The sequence below is a fragment of the Thunnus maccoyii genome, chromosome 1 (assembly GCF_910596095.1).
Source record: "Thunnus maccoyii chromosome 1, fThuMac1.1, whole genome shotgun sequence".
Classification (NCBI taxonomy): domain Eukaryota; kingdom Metazoa; phylum Chordata; class Actinopteri; order Scombriformes; family Scombridae; genus Thunnus; species Thunnus maccoyii.
The window spans coordinates 7,470,133-7,490,125 of record NC_056533.1 but is presented as its reverse complement, the minus strand read 5'-3'; the positions used below and the strand labels follow the sequence as shown (position 1 = coordinate 7,490,125).

At 42.4% G+C, this 19,993-nt stretch overlaps 1 protein-coding gene across 1 annotated transcript in view; it reads right to left on the bottom strand.

Moving 5' to 3' along the window:
- Window positions 1-19,993, bottom strand: part of cdh8 (cadherin 8) — a 108,965-nt gene that overhangs the window by 75,735 nt on the left and 13,237 nt on the right. The window lies entirely within an intron of this gene.

Below are 19,993 nucleotides of genomic sequence, written 5' to 3'. Positions count from 1 at the left end.
AGTCGGGACATGGCGTTGGTACGACATGCCATTTGTCTCCCATAATAAGACATGAGAGCTTGCAGACATTTGAAAGAAGTCAGCATCGCAAAACGACTCCTTCCTGGAAAGACACACGCTGAAGCTTGCCAGGAAGGCTTTTTTTTCCCTCAGTCAGTGTGTGTGTGTGTGTGTGTTTGTGTGTGCCTGAATGAATGTGTGCATACTTGCCTCGCTTGTGTGTCACAGATATGTGTGTGCATCCTTGCTTGCTAACATGTGTGGAAAACAGGCTTGTGTGTGTGTGTGTGCCTGTGTGTGTGTGTGTGTGTATGTGTGTGTGTATGTGTGTGTGTGCGTCCCTGTACAAATGCCCCCTCCCTATTACAGCTGACTAGTAGATGGATGCTGGCTGTCACACCTGCCTGACTTTGTTCCTGCCAGATGCGGAGGGGTCACGGGGAAAGCGCCCAAACACTCATCAATCTCAACCATTGTCCAACATTCTTTCGGCTCCGGCAACAGCTTCCAATATCCATTTAGTCGCTCCAGATGCTGGCAAAAACGCTTACATACACAGAAACGGGGAGGCCAAACCTATTGACCTGCGCTGTCTGCATGGGTGGATGACAAAACAAAGGACGTCACAGGATCAAGAATAATCTCTAAAAGCTTGTGACAAATAAAAAGTTCAACTTTGCATTTGCTCTGCAAGGTCGTCACCATCATTAGTCTGGCAGTAAAAGAAATTGAATTTGGTTGCTGCCCAAAAGGCTGCTGTCGAGTATGATGCTGTGAGCAAGTGCCAGTACACTCTCTGCAACCTGGGGTCTTTCATTTAATAACATCAAGCCGAATGGAGGAGTCACTTTGGGAGTAGAGTGGGAAACTGGAAACGCAAGGTCTAAAAGGACACGCGTATAAAACATAAGCAATCACATGACACATGCTGAGCACTTCCAGAATTTTGGAGCAAGGTGAATGGAGCTGCACTAAAAGTTTGGCTGCATGTAATAAAGGGAAAAAAAAAAAAACATGCATCATTTTGTTCACAAACACATCACTTTTGCCATTTTGAATGCACCAAACTTAATTACATTTGAAACACACTCCTGGCCTCACACTAGTGCCACACAGCAAGAAAAGTAATTTCCATCATTCTGGCTTGTGCAGAGTTTTGTAGTTCCCTTGACAGGAAGCAGTACTTGAGTAGCCAATCCACTAATGGGCGGGAGGGATATGGAGATATAAACCTGACAAATAAATTTTTATCCTGGTAGAGTTTTTGCATCCTACTTCCACCCCTTCTTTTTTTTTGTGGTATTTGAAATAAGAAATAGTGGGAAGACAGAAAGAGGAAAGTGAGAACCTTGATGCCGCTGAGCAAAGAGGCTGATGTGTAATGTCTTTGAGCATGAAGAATCATTCAAGTTGTGTTTATAGTTTGCTGGTCAGCTACTGTTGCTGTAGGTCATACTGCCATATTCCAGAAAGATGTTTTCATCTTTTTTTTTTTTTTTTTTTTTTTTTTTTGACATAGCGTAGTTACTCAGGGTGCTAAAATGCTTTACAAACAGTAATGGTGTGAAAATACATCTCTCTCTCACACGCTCCCTGCTCTGTCTGCCTCTCTCTGTCTTCCTCTCAGCAGCATTTCTCTTAGCGTCTCGTCTACATCTTCGCCCCTCAGCTCTTTCTCTCCCTTTTTAATTCTCCCTCTCCTCCTCCGGGCCTCCTGAGGGTTGGGAAATAATGTACACAAACATAACAGGCGAACGGGAGAAGCGCTCATGTTGTTTACGGGAGGAAAAGGAGAGAGAGAGAGAAGGGAAAAAAAAAAGAGAGAGGAAAAAATCATCACAGCGTGTGTTTCCATTCCCGCACCCACTTTAATTGTGAAGAAATCAGAAAGTTGGGAGAATTCATCTCAGTATGCAGATGCACTTTGATGCTGTCACTCACACGGTGTGGGGCTTTTGATTAGGCCCCGTCTGTGCACTGGAGGCTCATGACCACACTTAGCAAGCAGGAGCCATTAAAATCCCAGCAACTCTGGCTCCCCCCTCAGTCTCTCTTTGTCTTTCTCCTTCTCCCAACTGGGTCACCAACTGCAAGAGATTTGATAGTGAAGGTAACAGCACTAATAATTAATGCTTGTAATGTAGGGGGTGGGGGTGGGGGTGGGGGGGGGGAGTTGAGGGGAGAGCAAGAAATGTAACGAAATAAGTAGAGTTCTGCAGAAAAAAACGATAATCTATATTTGACTGATCAGTCATGACACATTCTGAGGGAATCAGCTGACTTTATTTACTTACTTGAATATTTCTAATTAAGGCCATTTTATACTTCTTCTCCTCTTCTCTACAGTTCAGATGAACATATTGTATTTTTCACTCAACCATATATATTCGACAGCAGCTATTTATTTTACAAATTAATCATTTTCATCTAAAACGTGGATCCGTTTAAATTTGGTGCATTTTTAGAGCTTAAATAGTATCAAATAAGCTCCACCTCAACCTGCTACAACATTAAAATGCTACTAACACATTAATGCATATTAATAATTAATTTTCCAATATAGTAACATAACATTCATTCTGCACATAGACCACTTTTACTTTTTTGTTTGGAATAATTCTAAGTACATTTTACTGCTAGCACTTCTGTACTTTTACCTTTTAGTTATTTTGAATGCAGGACTTTTATTTGTAGTATTTCATAGCTTGTCTCATAATTACCTGAATCAGGTGTTTCCTCCAGTATCAAAAGTAACCCAGGTGTTTGTTGTCTGTGCGTCCATGGTTACAGTGCAAACAGGGGCTGCAAGTAACTAATGTGGCATGAATTTTATCAGTTGTGGGGACACCTCAGCTAACTCACTGATTCCTGGTTGCAAAATCTTCAAAAATAGATTTTTTTACAAATGGAAATGAGAAAAGGCAAAACCTTAGGAGTGACATAATGATTTGTTTGTTTGCTTTTGTTTTGAGAGTACTAAGGTTCAGAATGCTTTTTCAATATTGTTCTTATATCCCTGGTACAATGGCACTCTGTATCCATTCATATAAAGATATTTGTTATGTGCTTAAAAGTTGTGGACATGAAGGCAAATAACCCCCCAAAAAACAACATTTCTGATTAGCCTAACTTATCCTGAAAATCACAATATCTAGCATGAGTAGCATGTGGTCAATGCCACAGGCCTGTAAATAACGAGAGTGAAAAGAAGCACAGGGTTCACAGGGTTAAAAAAATGTTTGCGCATTTGTGTGGTCAAATGTTTGGAAAGCATCAGCAAGTGTGATGCACCGTCCATGTGCGACAAACAGACAGGGTACCAGAGAAAGAGTGACACTTACAGAGAGGATGACACTTCCACTCTGCCTCCCACTCCTCTGCACAACCACACTTCCTCTCTGCCTTGCCGAGTCCCGGGGACATCTTCCATGCACGCTGGGTGTCACAGCAGACGGATGACTAGCTTCAGCAGCACCATGCCATTTCCCCTTCTCACACTAAACTGTCACACCCCCCTCCTCCACGCCTTCCCGGCCTGCCGGGCCTTACTGCTTCTTGGCCCGGACTGAGATTCACACACACAGGCAACAAGGAGGGCACACACATAGTCATACAAATGCACGCTCACACAAGTACAAACATCTCTCTTTCTTTTCTGTGATTTACACTCAGTGGGAAACTGCGCAGCCAGTCACTGTCATCCCACTAACCGACTCCAGGAGCCTCTTCTTCCAGGCTATGTGAGTAAGTCAAGCAGATTGGATTCACACTGTAATACTAAAGGTCACGCTACTAGATCTTACCACACAGCGCATATGGATCAAAAATAACAGCAGACTTTGGTTGTCATCATCGTATTGTAAACTTTTTGGATTAAACATCCCTGTTTAAAGGGATATAAAAATACTCTCTTTGTGTCTGATATGTTTTTTTTGTTGTTTTTTTTTTCCACAAAACAGTTTTAACAAAATTACCTCATTAGAAATTATGTTCCTTCTCCTTCAGTGAAAATTCCAGAATATGTAAATATTCATTCATTCATTCAATATTCATTTTTAACAGTTTAACTGCTGGACACAAGATGTCTCCTACTTCACTGTGAAGTCCATTCTCAGTGTTTGTGCATCGGAGGCTTCAAGTTTCCACTTCACAGCTGTGACTGACTCCAAAGTAGTTGTGATGTCACAAATCACGGTCATAATTATAAATCATAAATTCAGATTTAAGGAGCTCACAGAGAAACTCCTCCTTCAGTAGATTGATGTGAAAACAACCTTCTAGTTTCAAACTCTGTGTGAAAAGTGAGGCTCAAACATCCAAGTAACAATACGCAAAATACACTTTGGAGTGGAGGAGGACAGACGTAACTAACTTTTTATAAAACATTCACACTCTGGACCTCACATGACTAAATGATACATGACTGACTAAAGACAAAAAGACATCCAGTCCTGTTTGCACACACACCCTTGAGCTGCATGCCCGTGCAGCCCTCACTACCAGTAATTATTATTAGGACAGTTGCAACTACTGCCAGAAAATTATCATAAGCAGCCTACTGCTGTTTTCTCTGCTTTCGAGTGATTGGAGAACGAACTGGAGAAAAAACAAAATCGGGCTTAAAACAAATGCTACCCCCAAGACAGCGCACAACAAACAGAATATTCAAGAGAGGAAAAGAAAACTATGGAAAGGGATAAAAATGTCTCGCCCGCGGAGGATTCAAGATTTGCCAATATGAAAGCAGCACGCTCTTACAAATCAAAATTTGCCACCAATTTGCTCTTGTTCAGATTTCTGGAGGGGACAGTGGCTTGTTTGTGTCCCCTGTCAGAGTCTGGAGGGTTCTGAAATTAAGCCTGTGACCAAACATGCACAGCTACTGTACTGGAAAGAGGGGCCTGCCAGCACCACAGAGCACCATTTATTCTTATCAATACTCATGCATTAGAGTTCATTTGCAAAACCGCATTAACGCCTCTGGTAAAAATCTACCCTCCTCTGTCTCCCCTTTAAATCTCTCATAAATCTCAGAGCATCCCTTCTTCCAGCAGCATCATCACAGAGAGCCACACTTTTCAATTTCTGGAGTGAGAAAAGGACAGGGTGTAAAAAGCCTCTTCCAGTATTACATCTTTTCTACTTTATTACCAGTCTTCTGGGAAAATGGGGGCAGCTTTGCAGTCTGGCTATCTGTTTACATTTTCTTTACAAGACTATATTGGAATTATAATTGTGTTCTATGGCGCCTTCTTTTGGTGCCTTACTCTGTTTAAAGGTCCTGTGGACCTGGGGAGATGAAGAAAAATGGACCCCTTTTGAGGGATTCGATTACTGAGGAAGAAAATGCAGCTGCACACTGGCCCTTTTTTCTTTTTCCTTTGCTGTTTTCCTCCAGGTGCCAATCTCTCGGGATGCTCGATATTAGAGCTGGAAGGGCGCTGACGCAAACACACCAGTGTCAACGCATTGGGAAATAATTTGTTTTTTGCAATTAAGGTGAAAACAGACAAAAAGAAATATAACTGTGAGATAGATCATTATGTAATGTATCTAATCTAATCTGACAACAGAAGCTGCTGAAGTGATATGAATTGTTTTATTGACTTGGCTTATTCGTATTTTTTTCTCTCAAGGTTACTGGAGGTCACATTGTTGAAATGCTGCATGTTTTTTGGTTACTTTGATGTTGCCTCAGAGTTGAGAAAGCACTGTGCTGAAAACTGGCCTTCAAAATATTTGTAAAAAAAATTAAATCAATTTACACTGTTTGAATCCAGCCTTTGATTTATAATTCAACAGAGGGAATCTCGTGCTAGAACAAACTGAACAGAGGCGTAACTTGAAACGCGATGTCCATCGAAATAAATCTTGAGTAGTCACTTCTACATATTCTGCAAATCCAGCCATTGATGTTGTTTTGATGTGATTTATCATCTACTGTAAATTTTGAAGAAGCTATTTGAAAAACCTATTTTCAAAAACTCTTGAGTTTCATCATGTTAAAAGCTGAGAAAAAGCTTTATCACTCGTCACGACACGATGTGACATGCAGGTTACACAAACACAGCATAAATATTCCATCACAATATGGATAATTGCTGATATTCCTCCAGCTCAACTACACTGCGCAGTGCAGTGAAGTGAGACAGTGAATTTGTATCCTTAATAATGTTTGGAATTAATTAAAATGCAAAGCCACGAGCCCTGAGTGCAACCACAGGTGGCGGTGAAGAGAGCAGTGAGCAGTGAGAGCAGCCATGATGAGTGCAAGCCTCCATAACTCATGTCCATTTCACTGATGATTTCTAATTAGGGCCTGAGCCCAGAGTGGTGCCAAGGCCCTACTGTAATACAAGAAATTATTATTATTTTTTGTCCAAATGAATCACATTTTTGAGGGGCTAAAAGTACTTGAAAACTCATAAAACTTTGCACATATATCAAAAGTGGTGAAAATTAGTTTTATGGGTCTTGGGCTTGGTTGTGGCTCGATAGCATCCCCTACAAAATTTCAATGTTGAAGCCCCCACATTTAGGTTTCACCTAGATCTACCAAATTTGGTAGGCACATGTATCATTTCCAGATTTAAAAAAAAGCCTCTTAAAGCCATACCCTAAGCCCAACAGGAAGTCAGCCATTCTGAATTTACTGTGCATTCTTTGCGCAGTTTTTTTTTTTTTTTTACAGATATTGTACTTTAACAAACTCCTCCTACAGAATTAACCAGAGACCCCAAATTTGGCCAGTATCATTTAAAGACCTTTGTGATGCTAAATTGCAAAGCTTTTGAGTTTTCATGGATCGCCCTTGATGTGGTGCCCTGGTCAATTTGCATGTTTCACCATGAAACAGGAAGTTGTTGTCCAATCTGCCCTAAATTTCTAATGCTTGAGAAGAGTCTCTGAACACATCTACGAGTCATAGTCATAGTGCCACTTACTGGCAAGAGCAAGTTACAGGCACTGTACTTTTACGACCTCTGCCCAGCAGGTTGACAAGATCCACCTCAAATCTGATCAGAAAAGCCTTAAGACCTTGATGATGTTATATTGTGAAGCGTGTGAGTTTTAACTGAACAACATCGCCGTGGCAACGCAGCAAATTTCTATGTTTCAACACGAAAAAAGAAACTGTTGTAACTCGACTACACATCAACAGATCTTTCCCTAATTTCACAATTTCACGTTCTGGTCTGAAGACATGTACAGGCTAGTGTTGAATCATAACCATAGTATCACCTACTGGCAACAGGAAGTTAGAGTTTCTATACTTTTACAAACTACTCATAGCAGGTTAACCAGATCCACCTAAAATTTTGTCAGCTAACTTGAAAGACCTTGATAATGCTAAATAGTGAAGCTTTTGAGTTTTCATCAAACAGAGTTGTTATGGCAATGTGGCGAATTTGCATGTACATTATGAAAGAGGAGGCTGTTGTAACTTGACTATATCGTCAGATTTTTCTTAAATTTCACGTTTGATATGAGTCCAGGCCTGAAGACATCTACATGCCAATTTTGAGTCATAGTCATAGTGCCACTCCCTGACAACAGGAAGTCAGCCATATGTGACAAAGCTCCTTTGATTGACATGAAATTTAAAGTGTGTGGTCTACATTTGATATGCAGCAACATAATGCACATTTAGTGCGTGCTTTCTAGCACCACACAGTGGACACAGGAAGTGACAGTTATCTTCTACATGCAATGTCTAATGTTCATGAAAATGTATATCCATGTCAATTGCTCTCTGGTAAATGTATAGCTGCGTTAATATTTCACTTATGTAGTATTGCCTACGGGCAATTACGAAGGTTCAAAATCGTGTTGCCTCGCAATAACAGCATTTTGACTGCAGCGCGCCCCGATGTGCACGAAGGTGCTTGCAGCTTTAATTTTGCTATTGTTATTCTTATTATTTTTGCGAGCATTTCAATGAGATGGGTTTGCCATTTTATACAACAATTTCCTGTGTAATATCATTCTGTCAATAAGTAATTACTTGCTTGGCAAATTGCTGTGCAAAATGTTCATCGGAGGGGAGAAGATCCATATCAATTGTTCATTTGCATAATGCAAATGAATCCACAGAGAGGAAAAAAACAACTTTGCTGCCATCACTGACAGTTGGATACCAGCGCTGCTGCTGGAAAAGCATAAGTGCCTTTACTACAGAGCAGCACAAAGGTCTTCAGCATTTTGCTGTTAGGAGCAGAAAGTAAACTGAGTACAAGCCCCAAGCTGATGGAGCGATTTTTGGTTGTTTTTTGTTTAGTTTTTTTTTTTTCAGATACAATTTCAACTGGCAGGAGAAAAAATGTTACCAATATTTGACAAGTGGAGCTGGGGTTTGTGAACAGTTGTCCATTTGTTGCAGCTCAGGCATTAGCAGAGGATGAGCTACCCGCCACTCCATTAGGCTTTCCCCTGATAGAGTAACACCATTTTAGCCCCCTGTTTACTTAATATGCAGGATCCGGCCCCGTCTATTTGCCTCTAATCAACTGATAAGACGAAAGGCCTTTTTGTATGGCCCCTGGAGGATGAAAACCAAACTCCTAATGGTCATTAGTAGCAATTATGCTCCGTAACTGGCACACCCCTCTCTGCTTTTGCTGCGTTGGCTGCATGTGGATCCAATGTGGACGCAGGGGACCCTGATCGCCGCTCCAGAGCGTTTCAGGATACACGTTCATTCATCAAGGCTGACCACGGCTCTTATTTGATAATGGATAAGTTTAGTTTAGTAGTGTCTGATTGCCTGTTGTGATTGGGATGTGTTGCTATTTGAGCTCACATGTACAGAGTATTGAGTGTGTGTGTGTGTTTGCTGTATTTGAAAGCGTGGTTATAGTGCATCACTTGCTGTATGACTCAGAACAGTCCGCTATTCTCTTCCACTCTGAAAGCATCATTAACACAGCACTCTGACTTTACTGTAATTGCAGTGTTGTCAAAGGCATCTTGAGGACACTACATGAGGCCCTGGTGTAAGTCCATCCCAGCATGCGGCAATACCTCCCAATTAGCTAACTCAGCTCCTTTGCTGCAGGATTCAGGAGACTTGTGATTTTATGCAAAACCTCTGAGATCAAACGGCCTCTGCCCTAATCCCCGGAGTCGAACCTGGGGAGTGTGATCCTTATCGACAAACGCGGAGCCGGTGCAGAGCAGGATCCCATTACGTATGCACAGAGACCTTTTTGACATGCATTTTTCCCTCCGCACCAGTGATGCAACAAAGGCAGGAATCCCGTTCCTATTTTTTTGTAAATGTTAACACATATATTGTGTGCAGAAATCCTACTCGAGGCACCTGATCTGAGTCCTACTTTGATCTGATGCGGTATTTGTTGAAGTAATACAGTGCACTCAGGTATCTGCTCAGTTAAATCCCTCCATCCTATTTTCATCTACATGTTGAACTGGATGTGATCCATTTATGAATCCCTTGAGATCATTTCTAAGAAGCTTCTGTAGATGAATAACTGTATGAGAAATGGGATATTATGGATAATATGACTATTGTTGATTTAAACTGACATAAATAGAAGCAACATCACACACTCAATCCATTGTTTGTATCAGATGTATGTGAGCATGAGGACAGTATGAAGACTGTAAGTGTGCTGGAGGATTCAGCTGTGTAAAGTGGACAACAGAAGAGCCTCACACACGCTAAAACACACACACATACACACACACACACACACACAAAGCACTCAGTGGTGACGAGGAAGGCCATTGTCAGAAAACTAATAAAGAGGCAGCGTGTAGCTGCGGTGCGGTAATTACATATCCCAGGATATCAGCACGGTATTTATAAAAACACCGGGCATCAACAAAGAAGAAAAGGTCATCAAGACAGATATGAAATTAGCATTTTGACTGCATGCACAACGTGCGGACACACGGGTGAACACACACACACACACACACATACACTGACAGAATACACACTTGTGTGTGTGCACGCATAGGTACTGTGCACAGACACACCAAAAAGATAATGTCATGTTTTCTTATCTGGCCACTCAATGAGACACATAGACAATGTGTGTTTGTGTTTGCATGTGCATCTGTGTTTATGTGCCGGCGTGTTGTGTGCAGAGAGAGACACTGATAAACATGCCACATCTTGGCAAGTGGTGATTCAAGCGGGCGCCGGCTTCTGTAAACACTGGGAGTGCTGCACAGATTGAGATGGAGGGAAACGAGGACCTGTATGACTGCTTCCATCCAGATGGAGGCTACAATGGCCTTGGGGTTGGCCCAGGTCGTTTCCCCCCGATGACAAACCATTCAGAGATCTGTGGAGCCATTAAAATATTGCTGCCTCACCACAGCTGCTCCTCGTCTTCATCAGCTAACAGCAGCAACGCAGCTTCATGATGCAGATAAAGCACAGAAAGTAACATAAAAGGGCACTGTGCCATTTGGCAGAGTGTTCCTCTTCTTAGAGGCGAGGAGAGTCATCTCATGAGACTCGGAGGGGGTTTCCCTCCAAGACACAGCAGTTTTTGTGAAATTTAAAGTATCTTCTTGTTTTCACTGCTGAGTATTTAAAGAGAATTTCCTAAAAGGATAATATTGTTGACAATGTTGTAATTTTGGATTTTCAGTTCAACACATTTCTCAAATGCCATTCCCAATTGCAAAACTGAACAACAAATTGAGGTTTTATATTGATTTTAACTTTCCTTCAAGCAGCTTTTATATTTTTAGCATATTGACAGACACACAGTGGTTATGTATGGACTTTGCATGATCTCCCTGCTGCTGGTTTCCACCCACAGACATGCCGGTTAGGTGAACTGGAAACCCTAAATTGCCTGTAGGTGTGAATGTAAGTGTGAATGTGTTTGTCTGTCTGTATTGTGTGTGAGCCATGTGATAGATTGGCAGCCTTTGAGGGTGTACCCCGCCTCATGCCCATTGCATGCTGGGACAGGCTCCAAGCTCCCCATGACCCTGATCAGGATACGCTTAGAAAATGGTTAGCTGACAATTATGAGGGTTTGACAACGTCACTTATGCATTTAAACATAATTATTGAAATTATTCAGAATACTGAATATCAAACTGAGATATAAATATGTTTTTTGTTAAGAAATCAGCACATAGGCTACATCCTCTGTGTTTCTACAGTGTTCTTTTTTCTTTTTGGTTGTTGTAGTAGTGGTATAATATCTTGTAGTGTGGTATAATATCTGTGGCCCTAAAAATTGTCAACTCAGTTTCAACGGCCACACAGGCAGTTAACCAGCTGGAGGAGGTTGTTAGCCATAGTCTCATCTATGACTTCAGCACCACCTACATTATTCTGTGTCATGTTTCAAGTTTACAGGACTACCCACTGCTGTGAGTTCTGACAGTCTGGTCATTTCTGCATCACCACAACTGGACCCATGAGGGATGACAGTTAACACTAGCAAGCCACCCTTCGTTCCTTTGTATAATGAGCTGCCAGTGTCTCAGCAGGTCCAAAAACAGGACCTAATACTACTGTCCAGTTGTGACTAGTGTAAACGTTAGCAAGCTGGGCTTCGACTTTCCAAGTGGAAGCTAGTTAGCCTAGCTTGCTAGCTTCCCCTTTCCGAGTGGAATACAAACATAACCGTACAATGGGTCCCCCCAAATTTTAAATGATGTGAAGGAACATAATCAAGGCTATGTATACTTTTTGAAATAAGGGGAAAATATCAATGTCTGTAGGTTACAGGACTATGATGTGCTTAGTCATTAGAGCATGACAGAAGCAACACCAGTTCAGTGTCAGAAAAGGCATGATGCTAGACATTTCTAAAAATCTGTCCAAAAATTGTTTTATCTTCCTCTGTTCTTTTGAAAATTAGCTACATTTTCAGTAATAGTTTTTATATTTTACAACACAAAAAATGAGGAAAATCCAAATTTCAGTGCAGCTTTAAGCCCTGTTAAAGATCAGATCCTTGTTTGCAATTAAATCCACAGGGTTTAATCGTGTATGATGTCATCATCAAGTCATAAGTAATCATCCTACACAGCCCCACTACATTCAAACACTTTGATAACTTAACTAAATGTTCACATTCCTCCAATATTACACCAGTCCAGTCTTTCATCAAACTCATCTGCTACGATGTTACACTAATTGGATGTTCTATTATTCATAATAGCAGAAGTTTTTCTTGGAACTCTGCATTTCATTAAAACACAATAGAGAAGACCGGGTGTTAGCATAGATTTGTTAATATTTCATCAGATACACCATCGGTGCATGTCCAATCCACAAGCAGAACAACAAGCAGTTGTGGATAGGATAAAGGCAATTAGCCAGACTTCGATAACAGACGGCCTCTACCCCCTAAAAGCTTTTCACATGTTTCTGGCATCCTCTATTCAGTGTCCCTCAACACTTCATTTCATTGCCATCGTGAGAGGAGAGAGCAGCTGAGAGAGGCAACGTAACATGCCATGTCCCTCGTTGTGCACGCGGCGCTGGCAGACATACGCACATACGCCAGGATTCTTTGAGAACAATTTCAACATCCTGTACGCTCGGCCCTGATTCCCATTAAGCATTCATGATTCATCTGGATTTTATATTATAACGTTTTGAATTTTTCATGCACCTACCCCCCCTTCCCTTCCACATCACCCCCCCCTCCCTTTCTGATCCAACAGAAAAAAAGAAGAATTAATCAAACAATGGCGGAGGACAAGTGTCACTTTCACACACAAAAAGAAGCGTGTGTTTCCATCATCACCACCTGCTTTTTACATCCAGGGTATTTTCTTGAAGTCAGTTCATTTGTAAAGCTCAGGCTAGATGTATCACATGCACCTTGGAGACACAAACACAAGGGAGAAGCATTATTAGAGGGATACAGGTGTCTTCACAGGTAGAGTGTAGGAAGGTGAGAGAATAAAGTATGGGGTGTGTGCTGCCCTTTTACGTACCCCCGCCCCCCTCCGTTGGCTATTATTTCAGCTATCTTTCTGTTCTTTCTGCAGAAGGGATCATTAAACCGAAATAATTCATTTGTGAGAAAGGTCAAAGCCACAGTCTGTTGGCACCCAGATACCATAGTTAGGAGTGGTTGCACTGAAAGAGAGAAGAGAGCAAAGGACGGAGCAGACGGTGTGTGTGTGTTTTTTTTTTTTTCGTTTATTGTCAAGTCAGTGGTTGAGGTGAGCAACCCTCTGCCTTCCTTTCCGCAGTAATGATAATCATCATCTTTAATACCTGTTATAGGTGAAGACAGAGATCTTCAAGTAAATGTCACAAACGCTGTTTACTGAGGCCGCTTTGTTGTTATTACGCCTGTCGCTTGAGGTTGGGAGGAGCTAGGCGAAGGAATGAGGGGGGAAAGTAAAGAGGCGGAGGAAGAGGGTTGAGGACTGTCATCTTTTAAGTGCCAGAAATAGGCACTCACTCCCCGCCAAATAAAACTCCCTCCCCATTGTCTCTCCCGCTGCAGCCCACGTGTGCTCCCAGCTAACCGTGAAGCCAAATGCACATCCAGTCGCACAATAACAACATCCATTCTTAACAAGATTACTCCGGCAGTCCCAGTTTGGCTGATGGGACGTGTATGGGAGCAGAGGCGCAGGGATAAGCCGCCTGCAGCCGCCTGCAGCATTTCACATACGCTGGGTGCTATCCATAGGAGAGAAGCTGCCCGGGGAGTTGAGCTAAACATCGAGCCCGCAAGAGCACACTGGCACAGGGAGCAGGAATGTTTAGCTGCTACTGCCGCCGCTGCTTATGCCCACAACCACTATGTCAGAGGCAAGGGCCAATTAGCAGGTTTCAGATAATCATAATCTTTTGATTTGAATAATCAGATTTGAATAATTGTAACCTCATTTACTGCTGCTGATGCTTGGCCAGTGTTTTGACTGGAAAACACGGTCCAGATTCATAAGTAAGCAGAATGTCCAACATCAGGCTCTTTAATGTTCCCTCAATTTAGTCGTCTATTGCTGCCTGTTTAAAATATGATTATACACAGGGCCTAGTGTTTTGTCTAAGAAATCAACAATCGTTTAAATGTCAGCGCAAGACAAAGGCCAAGAGGCTTAAGCCAGTTAAAATGCAAATGCTTCTCTTGATGCTTTGAAAAAAAAAGAAGATATAATCCAAACAAAGCAAAATCCCCTATTTCGAAAGAAACAAGACTAATTTAGGCAAAGCGATGCACGAGCTGAGCATTTGAGGTGAACCACTTTAATTCCTATAAATTAGTTAGAGCAAAGTTCAAGGCAGAGCGCCAGATGATTTAGCCTGCTAAGCACTCCACCTCCGCACAGCCAGCCCAGGCCAAGCCCGATGAGCCAGGGAGTGTGAGGGAGGCAGGAGGAGATGAGTGGAGAGGAGAAAGAAGGGGAGGGAGCACAGTTAAAAAAAAGAGGGGGCTGATAGAGGTAGACTTAATGAGAGGAGGGGGCTTTTCTGGATTTACACTGGAAGAGTTTGACATCGTTGACTGGCAAACACTGACATGGGAGAGGGCTAATCATGGAGATGCAGTCCAAGGTGAAATCATAAAGGGCCATTTGCTAGGAATTAGCACTGATGTAGAAGCTCTGGAAAGTGGCCCCCGCGTGTGCTACTCACTGTACAACATGGATTTAATCACGCTGAGCCACAGATGTGAGTGATAGCAGCAAGCTTGTTATTTTGTTCAGGGACTCTGAAGCCGTGTGAATGGATGTGCTTTCCTGTTAAATTATTATTGCAGCTGATGCATGCACACAAGGGAGCTTCCACGGATCGCGGTCGAGACGCGTCATGTGCCTGCTCGCGATACACTACAGTGAAACATGATTTCAGTTCCCTCGTGAAAATAAACAGGGAGAAAATACAGTATGTAATTTAATGCACGGCGGTTGCTAGGTACATGTGAGAGAAAAGACAGGACATTGTGAGCTGTGCATACCCCGTGCTTATACGTGTGGGTGTGTTTAGAGAGACATAAAAAGGGAAACAGAATGAGTGATATTTCAAAAATTACACATCTGGCAATGGTAAAATGTGAGTGTACACTACAGTGCTTGTGTTAAATGATCACTGACAGGCTAGTAAAAACAAAATCGCTCGGCAATAACATTTAAGTTACAAGCAATATCAGTGCATTTGCCGGAGAAGTAATAATGCCAGTGAGGATGAGGTCACCTGTAAATTTGAAATACCACAGATTTCACGCAGCATTTTCTGTTCCAAACAGATATAAAGCAGTTTAGAGAGAAATCTTTCATAAATGTGACTGCACCGACATCCAACCAAATGTTTGCAAAGATACACCAGCTATAAAACTTAGTGGACACACTGTATTTACTGTTGCACGCATAACCCTCATGTCTAAATATAATCCATCCGAGCCTGAGTCCCCTCATCTCATTTCAGTCCATAACCCTTACCGAATGGACAACGCACACACACGCAAATGCACATACGCAGCTTGTTAATGGGAACCAGGCACAACAACACAAAGCCATAGACAACCTGTCAAGCTCTTCGATATGCAGCACTAATGTGATCCCACAGCTCTATCAGAGCCACCGCTGGGCCCAGTGTTTTATTACAGACCGGCAGGGACAGACAGAGGGAGAGATTGGAAAGGAAGAGGGAGACTGTGACCATGGCCCATTGATATAATGACCCTGCCGGCATTAGTGATATACTGTACAGGGGAGCCTCAGGGAAAGAGAGGAGCGCAGTAACAGAGCAGGGGAGCAGGGGAAAAAGAGTGGAGGATAGAGGGATGTTAGCATGTTTTCTTTTTTCTAAATTACACAAGAGGAGGGAATGGAGATCTAAAGGCTGAGAGACAGAGAAGCTGCTGCTAGACTGCAGCTCAATACAGATCTTTGTGGTGCTGCCTGAAGAGAGATTACAGAGCTGTATGCCAGGAGATGTTGTGGGTGTGAGAAACCAAATGGAATGAAATGAAGTCCAACAAACATTGATGGGCTTCCCTTTCCTGAATTCAATAACAGCTTCTGATTCAACCCTCTCACTATAGCGTTAGAACCTGTGTCTAATTTGGGCTATATTTCAGAATTTATTATATCTGAGCCAATGCTTATAATTTATGTGTCATAATGGCTATCAATCACTGGCAATAATTCGGCTAATATTCTCGTTAACTCCCACTCCTCATCCATCAATCAAAGGCAGAGCCAGATATCCGCTAAAATCGTTGATGATCGGAGTAAATGCAGATTAAGGTGGGGGATCCTCACTAATCAACGCCCACGTCGGCACGACTCTGTCACGAACGGGGATCAACCTTTGATCTGCTGTAAACTAGCAACAGCAAGGCCTCTGGCAGGACCAGGGAGTCTCAGGCTGCTCTGGCAGCTGCTTTCAGGACTCAATCTCGCCTTAGCTGTGCCTCGCTGCCTCGCATCACCAATGCCAAACACTTGGAGAAATTTTAACAATGTCATTGTACCACACCCCATCGGCCCTGGAGGCAAGCTTACTTGGGCTCAAGAGTCACTCTCTCCATAATCACTCTATCACAGAGAGAGAGAGAGAGAGAGGCAGAGGTAGAGGTGGGGGACAGAGACAGAAAGAGGCAATCCAGTCGAGCAGAAGTAGCTTGCATCAGTATTTATAGACTGATGTCCCACATCTTGTACTAGCAATCCAAAGTGCAGAAAGCAACAAAAGCAACAAAAAGGTCTGAATTGAATCCTGAAACTATCACAGATATAGATAGTGTACTGAGGTCCAGATTGTCGTAGCAAACAGATAAAAAAAAAAAAACTCAAATGTTAACTTCTATCATGGCAAGCCGTTAAAATCAAATTTTATTATAAAGAGAAAAATCTGTTAGACTATCCAGCGTCTAACTTTTCAGAGGAACACACTGAAGCAATGAATCTGAGCAAAAGCTGTGATCGCTTATCAGTCTCACCTGAATGTACCTCCAAAGGAGAAAACAAGAAAGAAGGACTGAACCATTTCAGACAAGTCAGTACTAGAAAAGGGTCCTCAATTCTGGGGGGAACACAGCAAATATCACTTATACTACAGTATATCACCTCTGATTCTAGCAAAACAGCCGGTAGACTTACATTACACTGCCAATCTGATACTACTGTGGCCCTTACTTGTTGGGAATCCTGTCAAACAGCTTGTTTGGAAGAATGAGGCTTGTGTTTCCCTCCCCCAGCACATACACGTACAAAGAAAAAGCTTTTTTTTCTTCTTCTTCTTACCGACATATCTATTTTCTTTGCTGAATCAATAATCAAAGCCTTTTTTCTTTCTGTATTGCTGTCAGTCCCTGCAATCTTGCAGTTCAGCCTGAATTGATGAATATTAATGGTTGATTATCAATTCTCTTTGTGCAAAAACACATACAATGCTGTGGCAGATAAAAGTGTTGGACAATCAGATGAGAGATCAGTCAATTTACCACATCTGCACCATACACTTCAGCAGACTGGGATCCATCATTATCAATCCTCGCACACCATATGCTAATTGATTGCTGGGAAGTAAAAGAGTATAGAAAAGTTAGGTCTGGAGCTGCGAGATGTTCCAGCGCTAACTGCCATCAATCTGCCTCATGCTACAAAGAAAACACATTTGGATTTCTCTTTGGTGCAAACACAGCAATTTGCTCACTGTTTGTCTTATTTTCTAAGGAATGTTTTGTCTTTAATGGCCTGATGTAAATGAGTTGTATGTTTGAATTATTGAAATAGCTTTGATTGAATAGGGGAAATGGTGGGAAAAGATGGCTGACATTGCAGAGGGTTTGAATAGGCCTCACGCCAAAGTGAAGCAAGTCTTCACCAAGATTACAACAAACTTAAACACTTCAGAACTCTTGTTTCATGCACATTTTTCCATCATGGCTGTGCAATGGCAAATCAAGAGCTGCTTTGCCTAAAATTATGCTCTGCTTGCATTCCAGTGGTCTACATGAGAGTCTTTACCCGCTGGAGTGGTATCTCCCACTCGTTGTCAACAATGAGCAAACTAGCATCCCCTGGCTCAGTCTGCGTGTGTGATACGTTCAAGCCTATCTACCTTCATACTCCATTTGCCTATTTTTGTTCTTAATGATAGGTTATTTCTGAACCATCCCTGGCTCATGATGAGTAATCCTAAAATCCCTTCCAACACCATGTTCGTTTTTAAGCTACAGCCGAGCAACAAGCTTTCACAGCTGTCTCCCCTGCTTCACTTTAACAGGTACTGCATGTCTGCCTCCCCGACACCAACGGGACTGACGGGGGCTGACGAACACGCCGCTCAGTGAATCACAATGTCAAGAAACGATGCGCTGAAGAAGAACAGCAAAAGGGAAGGGTGCTGTCACGCCTCATGGCCATCCTTCTCACTCTTCTACACCTCCGCCTCCCCCCACCACCCTCCGCTTCCCTGCATTTATGCTAATAGTCTCTGCTGAGAGAGAACACCGAGAATGACACACCGTTAAAAATCGATGGCATAATCTCACTCTGTCCCTCTCACAAAACACTATCACTCTCGTTCCCCAGGTTGGTGTAGTTTAGGGGAGACCGGTCGCAGGCAAAGATTGGGGACGCACATATAATTAAACCTCGGAGTGCACCAGTAATAAAAAAAAACTACGGGATGGAAAGAGTCCAATCTTGGCCAGGAGTTCCTTGATAATAGGCCCACAAACACAGACGGCCTCACACACATTCAGGGAAATTATGAAAAATACACACTGAACTGAACTGTATGAACCATTTGAATCACACCTCCCACCCATTTGATTAATTTTTTAATTAAGCGTGAGAAACACAGAGAAAGGGGAAGAAAAGGAGACAGGGGGACTGAGAGGTAGAGAGATTTATGGTCTTAAACCAATACAGTGCCATCTTAGTTTTAACATAGGACTTATCTTAGCTCTGCCAGGCATACTCATGAGCACTTAACCTTGCAGTGAACGCAACCCATCATCATCGCCTTGCAAAAGGCGAGCCGCGTTCTTTTTCGCCCAGAGCTGCATCCCCTCCCTTACCCGGCGCCCATTCCTTGCACTGTCTTTCAACAGGAAGACGCTTATACCTAAGACTAACCTATCCTCCACTCAAGTTTGTTGCAAAGCATTAACCGAGGCCTTGAGAGAAAGCATCCTTCATGGCAGGGAATGCAACTTGATTTTGTGCCACCAATCCTCTGTTGACAATCTGCAGAGTATTTCACACTCGAGCCAGAGGCACACAGCACAGTATTCAAAGCAAGAGTGTGTGTGAGCTTGGAATTATGAATTGAAACTCTGTTATCCACATGTTCTTGTTCCTTTTTTTGCCTTAAGCTGAACTTGTTCTTTAGAAAAATCACAAATATATAAAGTACATAACAGTTTGCCATCCAAATCTTTGATATTCAGTAACTAACAGCTGCGATCTAACGTTTACGTTCCAAGCTTACGTATGGTCATTGTGGCCCCGGTGACTGTCTGTTTGTTTCAGCATTCTGATAAACAGCCATTGTCGAATCTAGTAGAGGCTGCCTAATTGACTCGCCTGAAAAATTAATGCATCACTTAACAGCATTTTTGTGTTCGTATGGTATTTAGAAAACACAGGTGCAAATCCCGCATGGTGGCAAATGTTTAATTGATGCAGCCATATGACAATGCTCGGGATAGAAGAAAAAAAAAAACAAGGAGGAGGGGGTGAAATTCAAAGTATTTACTTGGACCACAAGTGGCTTATTTTCTTGTGCAACAAAAATATACCCAGTTTTTTGCTTCAGGGCTGTCAGGTACTATGTCTGAGGGGTTGAAAAAAAAATTTCAGTGCACTACAATGGTAATATGTCATGAACATGAAAAGCATTCCCACCAATTATCAAATATTAGGCACTCATACACCGTTTGCAAAAGCTATTACTGAACAAGATCAAATATTATGCTTGATGGCCAACATTCCTGCCCATGCCAGAGTGGCTGGGTGATATTCCGGGGGAGGGAGGCCAGCGTGGCTGCCAGGCTGACTCTCCCCAGGT